The following is an 18,357-nucleotide window of genomic DNA, read 5'->3' on the forward strand; positions in this document are numbered from 1 at the left end:
CTAGCTCCTGGGTGGCACTGCCCCATTGGGAACTGCTGCTTTAGAGAGATCTGTGGCTCCAGCCTCTCCCACTGCAGGTGGTCCTCAGCCTCATCTTGACTCCTCTTTACATCTTCCTTCATTCATCTTTCCCTTCCCACTCCTGCCCTAGTCCAGCCCTTATGGCCTCATTCCTGGACCAGCAGAGGCATCCACCTGGGCTCCCTGCTTCTGGCCTCAGCCCCTCCAATCCAGCCAGGGAAACTGCCTAGCACTGCAGTACAAAGACCTTTCTTTCTCTCACTCCTGCACTCAGAATTTGGCCCCACATTGACAGTGCATCTTGCTCTGACCCCATCTTTACATAGTAATCTTTCCACCTAGCCTCTCCCATTCTCCAAGCCTTCCCAGCTCCATACCTTCGCTCCCACCGTTCCCTTTCTTGACCAACCCCGTCTCCTACCCCACTTCCTCTCCCATCTCTGCCCTTAGGCGCCACCTGATGCACCAGGCGTCCAGGATGTACATGGTCAGAAGCAATGTGCTCTCATGGTGTTTCATCTATAACATTTGTAAGCTCATAACACTTTTGAGTGTTTTTCTCCCTCTGTAAATTACAATCTCTCCCAAAGCAAGGACCAGGACTTGCTGCTCTTGGGTCCCCAGCACTGGAGATCCACTACACTCGAGGTTGGTTGGGTATAGGGTAGGGCCAGCCTAGGAGGGGGATGGACTTAATCAGTGGGCTACTGGGAGCCATTCCTAAGTGGGGACTGACTTGAAGAGGTGATGAGGGGGAGGGTATAGCTCAGTGGTAGAGTGGGTGCTTAGCATGCACGATATCCTGGGTTCAGTCCCCAGGACCTCCATTAAATAAGTAAATAAACCTAATTCCTACCCCCCTCCGAAAATAAACAAACAAACAAAATTGGAGAATCTAAAAAAAAAAAAAAAAAATTCCAGGGGTGGGGGTGGTTTATCAGGGACATGAAGGTGAGAGAAGAGCCATGGTGTTCAGCATGGGTTTGAGTCAGCTAGCCTAGCCATGGGATGTGCAGTGGTATGTGGTACCCGGTGGCCCACCATGCCAGGAGGTTCCAGTGAGAGGGAATATCACGAACTTGTCCCTGGCTAAATTAAATCCACATCCTTACTATCTGGCCTCATAGTTAAGTCATCAGTCTCATTAAACATCTACCGCACCCCCCTCTTAATCCAGATCAAGTTTAGCATTACAGCTCACTGTGCATTTTGTTACTAGAGCAGGTTACATCATTTAGGATAACGATATCCTGCATTATTATCCAAAGGAGGTTACGCTTTGTTCAGTATGTTGTCCTTTCCTATGCCATGCTAACTGTTAAGTCCTGTACTTATCCCCACCCTGCCCAGAGCTTCCCCCCTTCACCTCTCTAACTCCACTGTCATCTCTGCAGGGCCAGGGAGGGAGAGGGGATGAGTCCGTGGGGCCTGTGCAGGGACTTCAGGGAAAGGAGGACTTGTGCAGCGCCTGGCCACCCAGCTTCCTCTCTAGAGCAGGTGCCCCTATATTCACTTTGCACTGGGTGCTCAGGCCCCTTCTCATTCTAGGGGCTCCCACCTCTCCTGTGACTTCGGAGTTCCCAGCTGTGCCAAGGATGCAGCCACGGGCAAGGCTGCTCCTAGTGCAGCTTAACCCAGGGAAGGGTGAGTAGGATGGAGGCGGGGGTTGGGGGGTGTTGGTGACCTGCAATAGGCGATGAGAGCTCCCCTCTGGTGTTCACAGTGATGGGGGCACAGTCTGGGACCCCTCAGCCAGACAGGGAGTGTGGGCTGCCTGGGGCAACAGAGGAGGATCTTGTCCTCTTGCCCTGGGCGCCCTTGCAGCTTCCCTCACTGTCTGAGCTGCTCTGTAATAGGTGATGCTTGACCTCTGTTAGGCCTTCCCTGATGGGGAGAGGTTGCCAAGGAGCCGATCCCAAAGCTTAACTTTTTCTGTGCGCCCCAAGGCTGAGCACACATCAACATCATCTAAGGATGGGGTTTTTAAATACAAACACCTAGGCCCCAGTCTGGAGAATTTGATTTGGAAAGCATGGGTGGAGCTTGGACTTGTGTATTTTTTTTGTTAATCTCTAAGGTGACTCTACACAGTCAGGAGAGAGCCTCCGCTATTGAATAGACAAGACTGGTCACCTCTGGCCTAGGCCTTGAACAAAAGAGGTGGGGGGCATCTCTGGCCTTATGGCCTAGTCCCTCGAGAGGGAGGCCCCAGGAGCCCACAGAAAATCATAACGACCACAGACCAGGACGTCGCCCACGGCCTGGCCCCAGGGCTGCTCGAGCCAAGCCAGCTGAGGAGACAAGGACCGACAATACCACCAAATGGCTGTTCACCTCCCACACTGGGCCCGTCTCCCTGGCCAAGGGCTGAGATTGGGCCTGGCTGTGGGGTGAGGGTGGCTCTGAGCCCCTGCTACGGCTGCTGGGTTGCTGGGCTGCCACGGGAGGCTGAATGGGGCAGACCTGGCAAATTCCTTAACCCAGAAGGGAAGGGTGTGTGTGTTCGTGTGTGTGTGTGTGTCCACACGCTCTGCCTGCTGCTACTGCTGCCGCTGCTGTGTCTGGCAGGAAAGCAGATGTTTAAACCTCTCATTGTAGCTTCATCACACCCAGGGATGGGGACTTGTCCAAGGATAGATAGAGGTGAGGGTGGGGAGAAGGGGGAGGATTAGAGAGGGAAGACTCTGAGATTTTATTCTGGCCATTTTGAACCAGACCAAATAGGGGGGCAGGAAAGGGAAGCCCCAGTTCCCAGCTGAAGCTGAGCAGCATTCCCCAACCCCCACACAGGGCCTGACTCTAATGTCTTCTGATGGGACAAATTGGTGAGCACGACTATTAGCTGGGTGACATCAAAAGGCATTAATCTCTGGTTCCCGAGCAAGACCAGCACCACATTAGTGCCTCGCACCCAGTCATTATTAAGACTTTAGCCCAAGGGTATAATAAATGTTTTATGGCATGCAAACCAAGGTAATGGAATGCAAATCCCATAATATAGCCATACATTTATTTTCTAATGGAGCAAATGATGATGTATTTTATCTGAGAAGAGCTGCCGATAGGGTGTGCTTGGGAAATGTGAAGTTAGGGACCCAAAGGGTGAGTGGGTGGCCCTGCTAGGATGGGGGCTTGGGGTGAGTGAGGGTGGGAGCCACGTTGGGACTTCCCAGCAACGGTCAAGCTTTCGTGCACACAAACCTAGACAAGCCCATCGCTCTTGCACGCGCACCCTCAAACGCTCTCCATTTGGGGCATACATCGAACATTCTGAGGCTTAATTACATTCCCTTTGCAGAATGCGCCCCCCTCCCTGGAGCCTCTACCCTCACCCGGAGCTGCATACCAATAAGCTGTTCAGATCATATTGGCTTTCCAAAAATATGGCCGCATTAAGGTGTGAGATGTTAATGGGATTGAGGGGCGCGGGGCTATTTCTCCAGTGGAGCTAGGGCTTGGCTTTGGTGCTGTTTTTATTAAGAAGCCAACATTGTTCAGTTGCAGCCCTGGGGCTGGTGGGGAGGCCAGGATGGCTATCTTTGGGCATCTGTGGCCTTAGGAAGGACTTTGGGCAACCAAATCCCCAAATGGCTGCTGTTTCAGAAAGAACTTTCTGCTGAGTCCAGTTGACCAAAGAGAATAAGAGATCCCTTCTGCAGTCAGAGGGCCTCTTCATTCCTGAGAACCTCCTTAGTGCCCCTTCTTGTCCAGCCTGGGTACCTACCTGGACAGGGGCTCCTGGGCCTAACACTGATGTCTAAGGACCTATTCTGCACCTAGATTCATGCAGACACCAAGAAGTTCAAGACCTGTTCCTGACTTCAAGCTATTGATGATCTAACTAGAGAAAAGGACACACATCAGAAAAGAAATGATCGGTCAGGATGTACATGGTTTAAGAGTCACCTGAGTGATATATCTGAGGGATCCAAGTTCCCTTGTAAGATTTCTCAGGGAAAAGAACAGGCACCTCCACTAAAAAGAAAGGGAAGGGGAGTGAAAACCACTGTCTGAGAGGAATCCTGATGGAAATTTGATGTAGGTTACAGGTGGTGAAGATCTCTTAAAATGGAAAAGGGAAACAGATAATCAACAAGATCCTACTGTATAGCACAGGGAACTATATTCAATATCTTGTAATAACCTACAATGGAAAAGAAGCTGAAAGAGAATACACACACACACACACACACACACACATACACACATATGACTGAATCACTATGCTGTACACCAGAAACTAACATAACATTGTAAATCAAATATTCTTCAATTTTTTTAAAAATAGAAAAAGCAAGAGACTTGGCTCTTCCCCCAGGGAGCTCATAGTAGGTATTCAATTCACAGTGGCTTCTGAATGACCTGAAAACAACGATTGTTCTCAGAGGGCTGGGACTGGATCTAGAATTCGCACTTCAATGTTTGGCAGTACTTTTGGTCTTCAATATGCCCTCTTGTTTAATAGAATAATATTAACACTAATAATAATTAATTGAGAAATTATATCGGGCCCTATGCTAAGCACTTCATTATCTCATTGAATCTTAAAATGACCTGAAGAGGGAAGTATCTTTATGATTCCCACTGAGGAATAATAATGAGGAAGCAAGTCTCAGAGTGGGACTGGCCCAAATGAGTGAGAGCTGGGATTGTAACCAGATCTCTCTGCCTCCAGAGCTCCTCCTATATTGTCAGCCCCTCCACATTGAGGGAACAGAGGTCAGAGTTGTTAGGAGCTGTGCTGAAGGACACACAGCAGTTGGTGTGATCAAGGGAGGGCCTGCAGCTTCAGGCCATGCTGTCTTCCTGCAGCACAGTGAGCAGCTCTGGGTTTTCCTGTGTGTGTTTTATCCTAGGAGGGGTCTCCCCAGGTCCACTGCCCAGCCCTCTGTCTACTTCCAATTAGTCTGTGCCCAGAAAGAATACTGTCTCATCCTAAGATAAGTCGAACACACATACACACACACACACAAATAAAGACAACAGTGAATCTGGTGCCTACAATGATCTGAGCCCACCCTAATCTGAAGATTCTCCACTGATTTACCTGGGCCTGAGCCTCTTCTCAAACATGGACGCTATAGATTCATTGCCCTTTTGAAGGATACTGGGCTGGAATAAGTTTGCTCTTGGTTCTGCTTTGGTTTGGCCTGGTAAAGCCCCAGAACAGGGCCCAGAGAATGAGCCAAGCCCATCTCTTGGGGAAGAAAGACAGTAGCATTCAACTCTGAATTCTTCACACTGGGTTTTGAGACAGGTGTGGATGTCCAGCAACCTGAACAGGGCCAGAACTAGGGTGAGGTGAGAGGAGCCTAGTGTGCAAATTTAAGGAAGCCCTCCCTTTCAGGGTGGCACTAGTGCAGGCCTTTTTAAAAAGTACCTTTAAATTATGTGCTGTAGCCCCTCTGGTCAGGGCTTGACTGTGAAATGCTGATTATATCACAAATGGGCACGTGAAAAGGAGCCTATGTTTCCTTGGTCCCACCTGTTGAGTCGGGGGATGGACAGGGTGATTTCCAATTGGTCCCAGTACCTAGAAAGCTTGGAACTCAGGGACTAGATAACAAACAGAAATTCTAAGGAAACTGAAATGTAAATGCAAATGTAAACAGAGGTAAACTTGAGCCATTCACTGGGGTTCAGGGGTTGTTGAGACTTACACAGGGCTGGATCCAGTTACCCAACATCCTCAACAATTTTTTCCTTTCTGTCTCTCAGATCTGCTTTCCTTGAAATTCTCCTGGGCACAGACTAGCTGAAGGTAGACAGAGGTTCAGTTGGACCTGGGATAGTACACACACACACATAAAAACTGAAGCTGTTCCTGTTGGTGCAGGAGACAGCATGGCCTGAAGCTAAAGGTTCTCTGTAGGAGGGAGTAAAGGGATGGCTTCACTCTGAGGCTCAAGAAGCATCTCCTGTGTGACAGCAAGATGGTGGCTAGCGGCTCCAGGCCTACTTCTAGCCAACCCTAATGGAAAAAAGGGCTTCTTTCCAGGAGTTGCAGCGATAGCTTTCATAAACCCATCTCCAGTCCCGTGCCCAACACTGAACTAACCACTGTGGCCAGGGGGCTGACCTGCTCTGATGAGCCAGCTCCAGTCATAGGCTGAGCCCTGAGGACCCTAGACATTCAACTCCTTTCAAAACCACAGAGACTTAACCAAGGAGGTGAAAGACTTATACACGGAAAACTATAAAACACTGATTAAGGAAATTAAAGAAGACAAAAAAATGGAAAGATATCCCATGCTCCTGGATTGGAAGAATCAATATTGTTAAAATGGTCATACTGCCCAAGGCAATCTATAGATTTAATGCAATCCCTATCAAATTACCCAGGACATATTTCACAGAACTAGAATAAATCATAATAAAATTTATATGGAACCATCAAAGACCTAGAATTGCCAAAGCATTACTGAAGAAAAAGAAAGAGGCTGGAGGAATAACTCTCCCAGACTTCAGACAATACTACAGAGCTATAGTCATCAAGACAGCATGGTATTGGTACAAAAACAGACATGTGGACCAATGGTGCAGAATAGAGAGCCCAGAAATGAACCCACAAACTTTTGGTCAACTAATCTTCGACAAAGGAGGCAAGAATATACAATGGAACAAAGACAGTCTCTTCAACAAATGGCATTGGGAAAACTGGACAGCAGCATGTAAAGCAATGAAGCTAGAACACTCCCTTACACCATACACAAAAATCAACTCAAGATGGATCAAAGACTTAAACATAAGACAAGATACAATAAACCTCCTAGAAGAAAATATAGGCAAAACGTTATCTGACATACATCTCAAAAATGCTCTCCTAGGGCAGTCTACCCAAGCAATAGAAATAAAAGCAAGAATAAACAAACGGGACCTAATGAAACTTACAAGCTTCTGCACAGCAAAGGAAACCGTAAGTAAAACAAAATCACAACCTATGGAATCGGAGAAAATTTTTGCAAATGACACCAACAAAGGCTTGATCTCTAGAATATATAAGCAGCTCATACGACTTAATAAGAAAAAAACAAACTCAACCCAAAAATGGGCAGAAGACCTAAACAAGAAATTCTCCAAGGAAGAAATACAAATGGTCAATAGGCACATGAAAAAATGCTCAATATCACTAATTATCAGAGAAATGCAAATCAAAACCACGATGAGGTATCACCTCACACCAGTCAGAAAGGCCATCATTCAAAAGTCCACAAATGACAAATGCTGGAGAGGCTGTGGAGAAAAGGGAACCCTCCTACACTGCTGGTGGGAATGCAGTTTGGTGCAGCTATTGTGGAAAACAGTGTGGAGATTCCTCAAAAGACTAGGAATAGACTTACCGTATGACCCAGGAATCCCGCTCCTGGGCATATATCCAGAAGGAACCCGACTTCAGAATGACACCTGCACCCCAATGTTTATAGCAGCACTATTTACAATAGCCAAGACATGGAAACAGCCTAAATGTCCATCAACAGATGACTGGATAAAGAAGATGTGGTATATTTATACAATGGAATACTACCCAGCCATAAAAACCGACAACATAACGCCATTTGCAGCAACATGGATGTTCCTGGAGAATGTCATTCTAAGGGAAGTAAGCCAGAAAGAGAAAGAAAAATACCATATGAGATCGCTCATATGCAGAATCTAAAAAAAAAAAAAAACACAACAACATAAATACAAGACAGAAACAGACTCATAGACACAGAATACAAACTCATGGTTCCCAGGGGGATGGGGGGTGGGAAGGGACAGACTGGGATTTCAAAATGTAGAATAGATAAACAAGACTATACTGTGTAGCACAGGGAAATATATACAGGATCTTGTGGTGGCTCACAGTGAAAGAGAATGTGACAATGAATGTATGTATGTTCATCTATAACTGAAAAAGTGTGCTCTACACTGGAATTTGACACAACATTGTAGAATGACTATAACCCAATAAAAAAAATTAAAAAAAAAAAAACACAGAGACTTACTTAGTGGAAGAGATATGGGTTCCCCAAAGGAGAATCTGGGTGCTCTCGGAGGAGGGATGGATGCTGGGCAGATAAACTCAAGAGCGGTCAACTCAAGAGTTGGAGATGCTTCTAAAACTCTGGCTGCACCCAGGCTTTCTCTGGGGGCCCAGAGCACCTGCTGCCTAAACCTGTATAATTTGTGAGCATCCTCTGGAAGCTTTCTTCAGGCATAAAATGCTTCTTGCTCATCTTTGGCCACTTAACCCCCTCCCTTAAGGGACTGGTCAATGACTTGTGCATTATAGCCACTCAGTAAGAACTTGCTGACGTTATGAAAGAATGAATGAGGAACTGTGCTGGGGCCGGGCCCCAAACTTTTATTAACTGTGAGGTTAAAAGCTATCGAGGGTCAGGGGCACCACAAAGGGGCAGAGGGAGTGAGTCAATTAACACCTGCCTTTTTATTTCCAAATCGAATTGTTGCATGAGGTTTGGGATGATGTAACCACTCGGCAGCGTCAGGGTAGGATTTATGAGCTATGGTTTGTGGAGCGATGGTCTGAGCAGGCAGCTGGTGAAAGGCACTTACCCTGACTGCCCTCTCTTGGAAGTTTCCCTAAAATAATGGCTGTAAGGCCTGAAGCTACCTTGGCAGTAATAAACCCATCCCCCTGTGCCCAGGGTGGATCTGAGTTGAGTCACTTTTTCCTAGGCTGGTTTAGAAGGGTGTCCGGCTCAGGAACAGCTTCACACTAGGAGAGGAAAGGAGTGGGAATGTTGGGGAGCAGTGGGGAGAGGGGTAGGCAGGATAGGAAAGTGACTTGGGCTTGAGTCCCAGGAGTGTGGACACGACCCTATGGAAGCCTTCTTAGGTTGGTTTGCCTTTGAGTAGGGAATGGTATTGGCCAACCAGAGAGTCCACTTGTTAACATCCATTCACCATCTCCTGCCTGAGATGAGCTGGATTAGCCTCTGCTGGAAGTTTCTAGGAATAAGGCTGGTGTGACCAGACTCACTGACCACTCCATAGCCGGCTGTGGGGCTTGGGACAGAGGGAAGAAGGCAGGTTTCCCCTTCCACCCCTTCCCGCCAGTGCCTGGGTCCAAATGATGAATTTTAGACTGGGTCATTAAACGCTGATTAAAGTACTGGAGAAAAGAACAGGAAAGAAAAAAAACAACATCAAGTGTTGTACATACACACACACTCCCACCCCAGGCCCCCCTTCCCTTTTCTCAAGCTGCCTAGAAGTTCGTTCCAACCCTCCATTGGAAATGCTATAAAAGACCAGGTTAATTAAGTCCTATATATTACCAGCGCAAACACTTCCAACTTTATTCCGGCGGCTCAGTGAGTGAGGAGGAGGCCAGGCAAGGTCCAGGCAGCTCAGGGTAATAAAACAGAAGACTCAATTACCTTGTACATTTGCAGGTTTTATAAAATCATTTAAAGTTCTCCCAGTGAAAATCACGGTGAGAGGGATTGGAATCTCGAAATCCAGCAGGAGCTTAGGGAACCAGGGATTTTAGAATAGTCACGGGCAAGCCATCATGTCCACCCCTCTACTTCTTGGCAAGGAGGCCCACTCTAAGGGGCAACTCAAGTAAATGATGGAAGAAGGAGAAAGGGAAGAGGGATCCCCAGCCACACACTGGTCACTCACTGGGTCTGGAGTCCTGTACTGGTGCTTTACATAACACACTCAGGTAGGTATTATCCCCACTTAAGGATGAGCAAACTGAGGCATCAGAATGAGTCTTTGGTACCCAACCAAGAGAGACCCAACACCCAGCCTACTGTACTCTGATTCCTGCCCCTCCCTTAAGCTACCAGGCCTACTACCTGCATGGCACAGCAGCCCAGCATTAAGAGAACAGACTCTGGAGTCCACGGTCTAGATTCAAAACCCAGTTCTACCATTTCCTAGCTGTGTATCCTTAGGAAAATTACTTAACTTCTCTGAACCTTAGTAAGTTAGTTTCCTCATCTGTGAAAACAATTTTAGTACCTTTTTCAGAGTACTGTTAAGAGGATTAAATGGGACAGTGTATAAAATGCTCAGCCCAGAGTCTGGAGTATGACACATTTTGGTTATTACTCTGATTATTATACTGGCTATACCTCAACTTGTCATGACCCGATCATCACATTTTCCAGGGTGACAGCTAGTGAACCGGTAATACTAGCCATACTCAGTGCTAAAGAAAAGGGTTAGAGGAACTGTACCAGCTTCATCCTCTACACACCAGGGACCTAATTCACAAATGGAGTCTCCCACTTCTGAATCTCACCCAAGGGCAGGAGCCTCCTTCCTACTGAGGAACCACTTATTACATGGAGGCCACAAAAATAAGAGCTACATATAAGCAAAAAAACAACTTATTATTATTTTCTTCAATAAATAGAAACTGTTTAATATGTCTTCTTGTTCAGAAATGGAAGTATAAAACCTCAGTTCATCAGCAGCCCCCAGAGGGAGAAATTATTCTCTGGCTGTAGCCACAGTGACCCAGAACAATGTTTCCCAGAAGGATGGAGAGAATTAAGCCCAGAGTTCCCTCATCTGGATCAAACCTCTCAGGACCTCAGGAGAAGTACTTGGGTTGGGGCTGAAAGGCTGTGCAGGTGGGGGCCAGTCAGGGCGGCAGCCCCTGGCACATGGTGAACACTGTGCTGAGTGAATGAATCATGTTGGAAATCATAGGCACCTCTCAGGTCCTCCTGGTTGGAGAGCTTCCTCTAAGCCGGGCCCAGGAGGCACAGTGTATTTTCCGAAAATGACCACAGTAATATTTCCAGTCCCATCTGCTCTTCTAGAACCTTGACCTCTCCCCTCAAGAAGTGGAGTCCATTTCTCCTCCCCTTGAAATCAGGCAGGGCTTTGTGGCAACTTAACAAATAAAATGTTGCAGACATGATGCTGCAAAACTAACAAAGCTAGGTATAAAAGGCACTATGCTTTCACCTGGCTCCCTCTCATGAGAATCTAGCTACCATACTGTGGGGAAGCCACAGCTACCTTGGGAGCCCACATGTAGAGTCCCAGCAAAGGTTGCAGCCAACAGCCAGCACCAGCCATCGGACATAAGAGGGAATGTTCCCAGCCCCGAACCTGCAACCTTTGAATCTCCCAGCTGAGGCTCATACATCATGGAGAAGATTCCAAGCATCCTTGCTGTACCCGATCTGAACTCCTGATCCACAGTGTCTATAAGCATAATAAGTAATTGTTTCACACCCCTAAGTTTGGGGTAATTTTTAACCGAGCAATAGATAACCAGAATAGCCAACCATGCCTTTCAGTGCTGGGTTCAGTCCTAGGGGCTGCTTTGTAAGAGGGTCATTGGTCCTCTGAAGAAAGTCTCAAGCACTGGAATCAGGGTGGGAGGGACCTGGAACACAGACCTAGATGCTGAGAGCTGGGGATGGGGGCTGGTATGTGGGGTGGGGAGAGGACTCAGTCATGACCTGCCTTTCCCTGAGGAAGGGGCAGCCTGGTTCTGGCAGCACTGTGATCCAGTGGGCCAGGAACAGCCTTTGCAGTCAGGTGGCCTTGCACTGACCCTGCGACTTGGACAAGTCAGTCCACTTCTCTGAACCTCAGATGAAGATAAAGTCATCTTGCAGGATGCTTGTGTAGATTAAATACTATCAACAGAGGCAACCTGCCTGGCACATAGACCCTTAATACATGTTCTCATAAAAGGCCCTCTGGTTGCCCACTCAAACCTGCAAATAAGTAGGAGGTGCTTATGAAAAAAGATGCTGCAGGACATTTCTTCTGGGTTGAGGGTAGGAAGGAGGATTAAAACATAATTCTTCTCTTTCCAGGTCTTAATGTATAGAAAACAGGCATAAGGAGGTGATTGCGGATTGAAGTCCTAGCTTTATTAATAGAAGCAAATGCCTGGTAACTGTCACAGGAAGGGGTGCTGTTGGAGCCTGGAGTTTCCTCTGTGAGGACATCTGTAGTTAAGGATTCAGATACTTCCATAGTTATAGGATGATTTAGGCCTTCTATCCTTTTGTCAGTTTGGGTCATTTGTGTTTTTCTAGGACTTTGTCCATTTTATCTACATTTTTTAACATATTGGTCTAAAGTTGTTCAACAGCCCATTCAATCAATCACGAAGTCCTCCCATCAAACCCTCAGAATCATGCTGCAGGGTCACTGCGTGTATTCCTGTCCAGTGTAACAACCTGTAAGGAGCCTGAGTCACGCTTTCCTGGCCCCACCCCTGGGCAGAGCGGTGAAGGCCCACTCAGCATGAGCAACTACTGCCTGTGACTTACCCAGAAAGTTCAAGGGAGAGCCACCTTCCCTCCCAGGCTGGGCTCCTCAAGGCAGCTCAAGTGTGCCCCTGATGATGAGGGTATGCCATTGACCGAGCCATCTCCCCACCTCACCGCCCGCCCATGTGTAAGTCCTTCAGCTTCCTCTCTCCTCACCCACTTCCCCAGCAGAGCAGGCTTTGTGACCTCACTCCGGTAGTAGTCATGCACGTCCCACCCTCATCCCGACTGCTAATTCATTTCCCCACTGAGGATAAGCAGCATCTAGCAGGCTGAGATCAGGGCCAGTACCTGGGGGTAAAAGAAGAGCCTATGGGGCAGTGGCCGGTTATCTGTTTATCCCAGAGCCACCTCATGTGTGCAGATGCTAAAGTGAGAAATGGATGAAATGCAACCTCAGCAGTGGCTTCAGGGAGGTGCCCCTTGGGATGTACCTTGCTGTTGACCTTTCCCAGTGGAGCCCCCTTCCTTCTTATATTTATTTATTTATTTTTATTTCGGGGGAGGTAATCAGGTTTGTTTGTTTGTTTGTTTGTTTGTTTTTAATGGAGGTGTTGGGGACTGAACCCAGGACCTTGTGCATGCTGAGCAGGCTCTACCACTGAGCAATACCCTCCCTCTTCTCCTTTCTTGACAGTTTCACAGAAACCATAAAGGATGGGATTGGCAGGTGGTGCTCCTGAGCCCTTGCCTCCTGGGGAGTCCCCGGCAGGCAGCCCACCTTCCATCGGTCTCCACTCTTGGGTCCTTCCTGCTACCCTGCAGTCCAGTCCACAGAAAAGCAGTCATCCTCGAGCTCTGCCTCCCTCCAATGGAGGCTGCCCTGAGGGCACTGGCGGCCTTGTCCTCCACCTGGCCAACCAGCTGAAGAGAGCAGAGGACACAAGCAGCTGCCAGGAGTCTCGGAGTCAAAGGCCCTACAGACTCAGGAACTGGCTCCTCAGGCAGAGCTGGAAACTGATGCTTTGAGGGTTGAGTTGGTGCCCAGCTGGGCACTGAAGGGGTAAAAGGAACTTGGTGGAAAAGAGCAGAATCGGAGCACAAGGCACTGCGGGAGAAAAGCTAGCCTTGTGCGTGGATAATTAGAACTGAACATCAGTAAACAATGCCTTTTCCCCTCATTAAGGACAAATCTGTATGTATAATGTGCCTATTTTCTCTTTCATTAACTTATAAATGGCCATTACTTTAAAGCCACTTAACCAGCAGTTCTGACTTGCCTGCCAGCTCCGGGTCTGATGTGTCTCCTCTCCTACCCAGACAGAGGTGCCCACCTCAGCACCCAGCTCCCCTGGGGAGAGAAGTTAGGGGGGTGCTCCTCTGAGATGCCACAGATGGAGCTGCAGTGGCTTTCAGAAGGGAGTGGAGAGAGGGTGGGAGGGCAGGCCCCAGTCCCAGGCTACCCCTCTCCATCCCCTCCTCTGATGACTCACTCTCATTCTCTGGATTGCTTTGCTGGCCCCTTGAGAACCTGACTCTTGGGAGCCCCTGAGAACGTGACCAATCTTCACGTGTCCCTCAGGATGCCCAGGAACAAGCTGGGACAAAAGATCCCAAAGATAAGATATCAATTCTACCTCCATGAAACTCACAGTCCAGTAGAGAGAGCAGCACGCATGTACATGTAAGGAAAGGATGCTGTAAGAAAGGTTCATGCAAAATGGAAACCTTCAATGACGGTCAGGAAGGCTCCCCAGATGTATATCTCCTCCATCAGTCCGGAAACTGCCCTGAGAATTGATCACATGTCTCCCTTATCAGGCTAGGCGCTTCAGGGAGTACTGACCACATCCCTCCCATCAAACTAGGAAGTCCCCTGGAGGCAGAGGAGGTCTCTTCCATCAAACAGGAGATGCCAGAATTAGGAACAAATACCCCATCAGACTGAAAAACCCCACAAGCCAAGTATCTATCCGAGGGGCAGGGCCCTGTTTCTCTGTCTTTCTCTGGATAGCCTCCCAGGACCCTGAATAAAGACAGCCTCCTTGCATTGCCCCCTCCCTCTTGGACATCAAAGTGTGCCCCAAATCTATGCCAGGACCTGAAAGGGGCACAGATGGTACCAAAGCAGGAGATGATACAATCTCCGTCCTCAGGAGCACCTACAGGCCTTTCAATTTCGCAGTGACACTAATCCACACAAAGTCGTGGTGGACAAGGGAAAGGGGACTGAAACGACCACTTACAGAAATGACCACCACCTCTTGGTGGTGACCCGGGCATGTACATGACTTGTTCTGTTATTCCACCTAAGCACTCCAAAGCCCAGGAGGTGGATAATATTGCCCCATTCCACAAATGAAGACCTGGAGACCCACAGAGGGAAAGCGATGCACTCCGGGTCACACAGCCGGTCAGTGGTGGAACAGGGACTTGAACAGTCTGTCTGGCTCTTTCCGCCATAGCTAGCGTCACCCCAGGTGAATGAAAGAGCCTCGTGAACAGTAGAGGCAAGTGGAGAAGAGGATGAGCAGTGAGGCAGGAGTCAGGCCTGGGGACGGGAGTTCTGCTGGACCTCAACTGCAGGCACGGTCTGGAGAGGCCAAGGGCGTTCTGAGTCTCTGATGGTGAAGCTGGGGAGAGCTGTATCTCTGAACCCCCATACCTACCCTGAACAGGGAAACTGGAGGATCCTCAGGCCTGGTGTGGGACCTTGCTTATAAACCCAGGCACTCCTCAAAAATCTCATCCTCTGAGAATTTTTTTAGCTTTAGACTGACTTCTGATGAAGGCTAGATTGTTCCACTGTTGGGACAGTATCACTGTCATCGTGATCATTTGCATGGTTAGTCATTCGAAAGCACTGGAAACATGCATCAATTTGCCAGGCCTGGAGCACATACTGTCTGCTGCTAAGGTTTCCACCACAGATGCAAGAAAAAAGTATCCTTGGACTTTCTGTCTGACTGTGAAAGCCTAGATTGAATGGGGGAATACAGGGAGGGAAAAAAAGAATTGGAAAGAACCTGAACATCCATCGACAAAAGAATGGGAAAAAACTCACATGTGGAATGCTCTACAGCAGTTAAAAGGAATGAAGGAGACCCACGTGGGCTGGACATGGCTATATCTCCAAGACAGAGAATGTGGAGTGAAAAAAACCAACCTGCATGTTGATATACTTAGTGTGATATCGATTACATAAAAAGAGAAACTCTCAGACAGGTGCTTTCAATGGCTACATATTGTACTAAAAGGGTCTGTAAAATATGCATCAAACTGGTTACAGTGGTTACCCGGGATTGGGGGTGGCCATAAGCAGGATGGGAGGTGATCAAAGGGGACTTTGTCCTGGGCAGGGTGACCACTTGTCCAGGTTTGCCCAGAATGGCCTCTGTTTTATCTGTTGCTGATGTAACTAATAACAGTACTGTCTTTCACTCTCACAGGTGCTCAGTTTGGGTAATAAGTTATTTAATTACTTTACTTATCTGTAGGGTTTAATTTTTTACACAAAAGAATGTATTAAGTGATCGCTTGTGTCATTTCTAAGGTGCAGCAGGAAAAGGTAAAGTCCTCCTCTCCTTCTCCAGGCCCCCAGCTCCACTCCTGAGAGGTAACTATTGTTAACAGTTCTAACATCCTTCCCGAAACTGTAATTCTATATATGATTCATAATCTTAAAATACAGAGAAAGAGACATACAGAATTATGCACACACCGTTCTGAAACGTGCTTTTTTCATTTAATCTTTCCTATCAGGATATTAGGAAAACCTGACTAACATAGAGATCCTCAGGTCCCATCAACAGAGATGCAGGTTTGGGGGCTGGCAGTGGGGCCCATGGAAATGTATTTCTGACAAGCTTTCTGGGTGATTTTGATGCCAGTGGTCCATGGACTGCATGGTAATCTTTGTCTATAAAACAATCATTCATTCATTTATTCAATAAAAAATTTTGGACCCTTGCTCTGGGTTTGGCCCTGGCTAAGCTTGGAATTCATCAGAGAATATAATGCAGTCCCAGCCCTACAAAGCACAGCCTCAGGTCTCCTTCCAGTGGGATGAGTCATCACCAACAGTAGGCTGAACTGGCTGTGAGGATGCATATTGGAACATTAGGAAATAATCTGACAAATCCAAACTCAGAGATATTCTAGAAAACCTGCCTGTACTCTCAAAAAAATGTCAATTATCAAGACAAAAGAAAATAAAAAAGAGGAGCCATTCTAGATTAAAGAAGATGAAAGAGAAATACAACTAAATGCAAATGGTTTGGATTATAGATTTATATATATTATAGAATTATACATACAATTATGATTATATAATATGATTATATAATTATATACATGTAATCATATAATATTATTGGGTAATTGGAAGATATGAATATCAACTGTACATTATATAATGATATTGTAGCCATGTTAAATTTCTTTATTGTGACAATTGCACTATATAAATGCTCTTGTTCTTAGGATGTGTGCTGAGATATTTGGGGATAAAGTGTCGCAATGCCAGCAAATAACTCTCAAGTGGCTCAGAAAATTGTGTCTATGGGGATGGGGGAGAAAAAAGAGAGACAGCGAGACAGACAGACAGAGAATATGTAGCAAAATGTTAACAATTGGTATATCTCAGTGAGTAGATGGGTGCTCCTATTCTATTATTCCAATTTAGTTTGTAAATTAAAATGTTTTCAAAACAAAAAATTTGGAAAATTGAAATCTAATGTTAAAAAAAATAATATTCAGGAGAGTGGTTGACGGGGGGAGGAGGGAGTGACTGGGAGCAACGCACGGCTGGGAGCTTCCTGACTTGTGGGCATGGTCTGCTTCTCAAACTGAGGGTGTTCACTTTTGGAGGATTCATTAAGCTGAGCACTTTCAGTGAGCTGGGCACTTCACAGCATCCTATCCTCTGATCTGGGTCTGTAAGTGTAAGACGAGCCCAGGCTGGAGGGGAGGCTGAGGCTGGGCCATCCTTCCCTGACAGCGTGTCTCATCCGAGAGGAGGGGCAGCAGGACCTGCGTCTGACGACAGCCTGCCCCTCAGCCTGACCCCGTGGGAAGGAGACAGGCTGCTTCCGGAGGTGCCCCAGCCTGCCCCTCCAAGCCAAGCCGGCTGACTCCACACTTGGCCTTGACTCCACACTTCTCAGGCCCCGGCCTTCTCCTCTCTTGTCATCCCTGTGGGTCCAGATGGATGTGGGCTTAATGAGGCATCTCATCTTGTATGAGAAGTAAGTCCAGGGGTCACATTTTCCTCTCTTTGCATTGTTTCCCCATGTGCTTGATCTGATCTGCTTCACTAGCTGGAGACACAAACAAACTCATGTCTGTGTTTTGCAGATTAACTGCTGGAGTCCTCATCGGCCTAAATTAACAGGAACGATGACAGTAGCTAACACTTACATAGAGCTTACTACATGCCCGACCCTGTGCTAAGGACTTGATGAATATAACACATTTAATGCTTACAACAACTCTCTGAGGCATGTTTTTTTTTTTAACCCATTTTACAGCTGGGGAAATTGTGGCATAGAGAAGTAATTTGCCCAAGCAGGACTGGCTACATAACTGGCAGGGGCCTGAGCAAAGTGAAAATGGAGGGGGGGAGGGTGTCCTTATTAAAAAATTATGAAGACTTTCAAGACACCAAGCATTAAGCCCAGGATGGGATCTGTTGACGGCAGGCCCTGTAAGACTGTACAGGCCTGCAGCCCATGAAGCCCAGCCAGGGAAGCAGGAAAGCAGAACCTTGAACTGAGCAGTCTGACTCCAGAGTCCTTCCTCCTAATCACTGCGCTGTACTACCTCTCTGCTCTCAAGTTCTTCCTCCCCTCCCTTTCCCAAGCTGCCCAAGGACTGGAGTGGCTTACTCAGTGCATCAGGGTCTGCCCTGTCTTTAAAAGCCAGCAGGAGACAGAACTGAACAGTCTTACCAGCCTGCTTCCACAAGGGGTCGCTGTTGAAAACTGGTCCTGCATAGTTGGGCACCTCCACATCTACGGCTCAGTGCCGCCTTTGCTGATCCAACATTGGACACACACAGCAGGGCCCCACATTTGGGCTCTAGGCTACAGCTCTTTTATTTCACACTCTAACGTGCAGCCATTGCTCCCGCAGC

The 18,357-nt window shown here is 47.4% G+C and overlaps 1 long non-coding RNA gene and 1 other non-coding gene across 5 annotated transcripts in view; one reads left to right on the forward strand and one right to left on the reverse strand.

Annotated features, from left to right (window-relative positions):
* LOC105092438 (uncharacterized) overlaps window positions 1-18,357 on the reverse strand; it is a 138,312-nt gene that overhangs the window by 50,035 nt on the left and 69,920 nt on the right. The gene's annotated exons all lie outside the window — the stretch shown is intronic.
* Window positions 15,096-15,225, forward strand: LOC116156119 (small nucleolar RNA SNORA31). Its single transcript, XR_004139979.1, has one exon. It is a non-coding gene; the product is annotated as a small nucleolar RNA SNORA31 (small nucleolar RNA).

The sequence above is a fragment of the Camelus dromedarius genome, chromosome 8 (assembly GCF_036321535.1).
Source record: "Camelus dromedarius isolate mCamDro1 chromosome 8, mCamDro1.pat, whole genome shotgun sequence".
Classification (NCBI taxonomy): Eukaryota; Metazoa; Chordata; class Mammalia; order Artiodactyla; family Camelidae; genus Camelus; species Camelus dromedarius.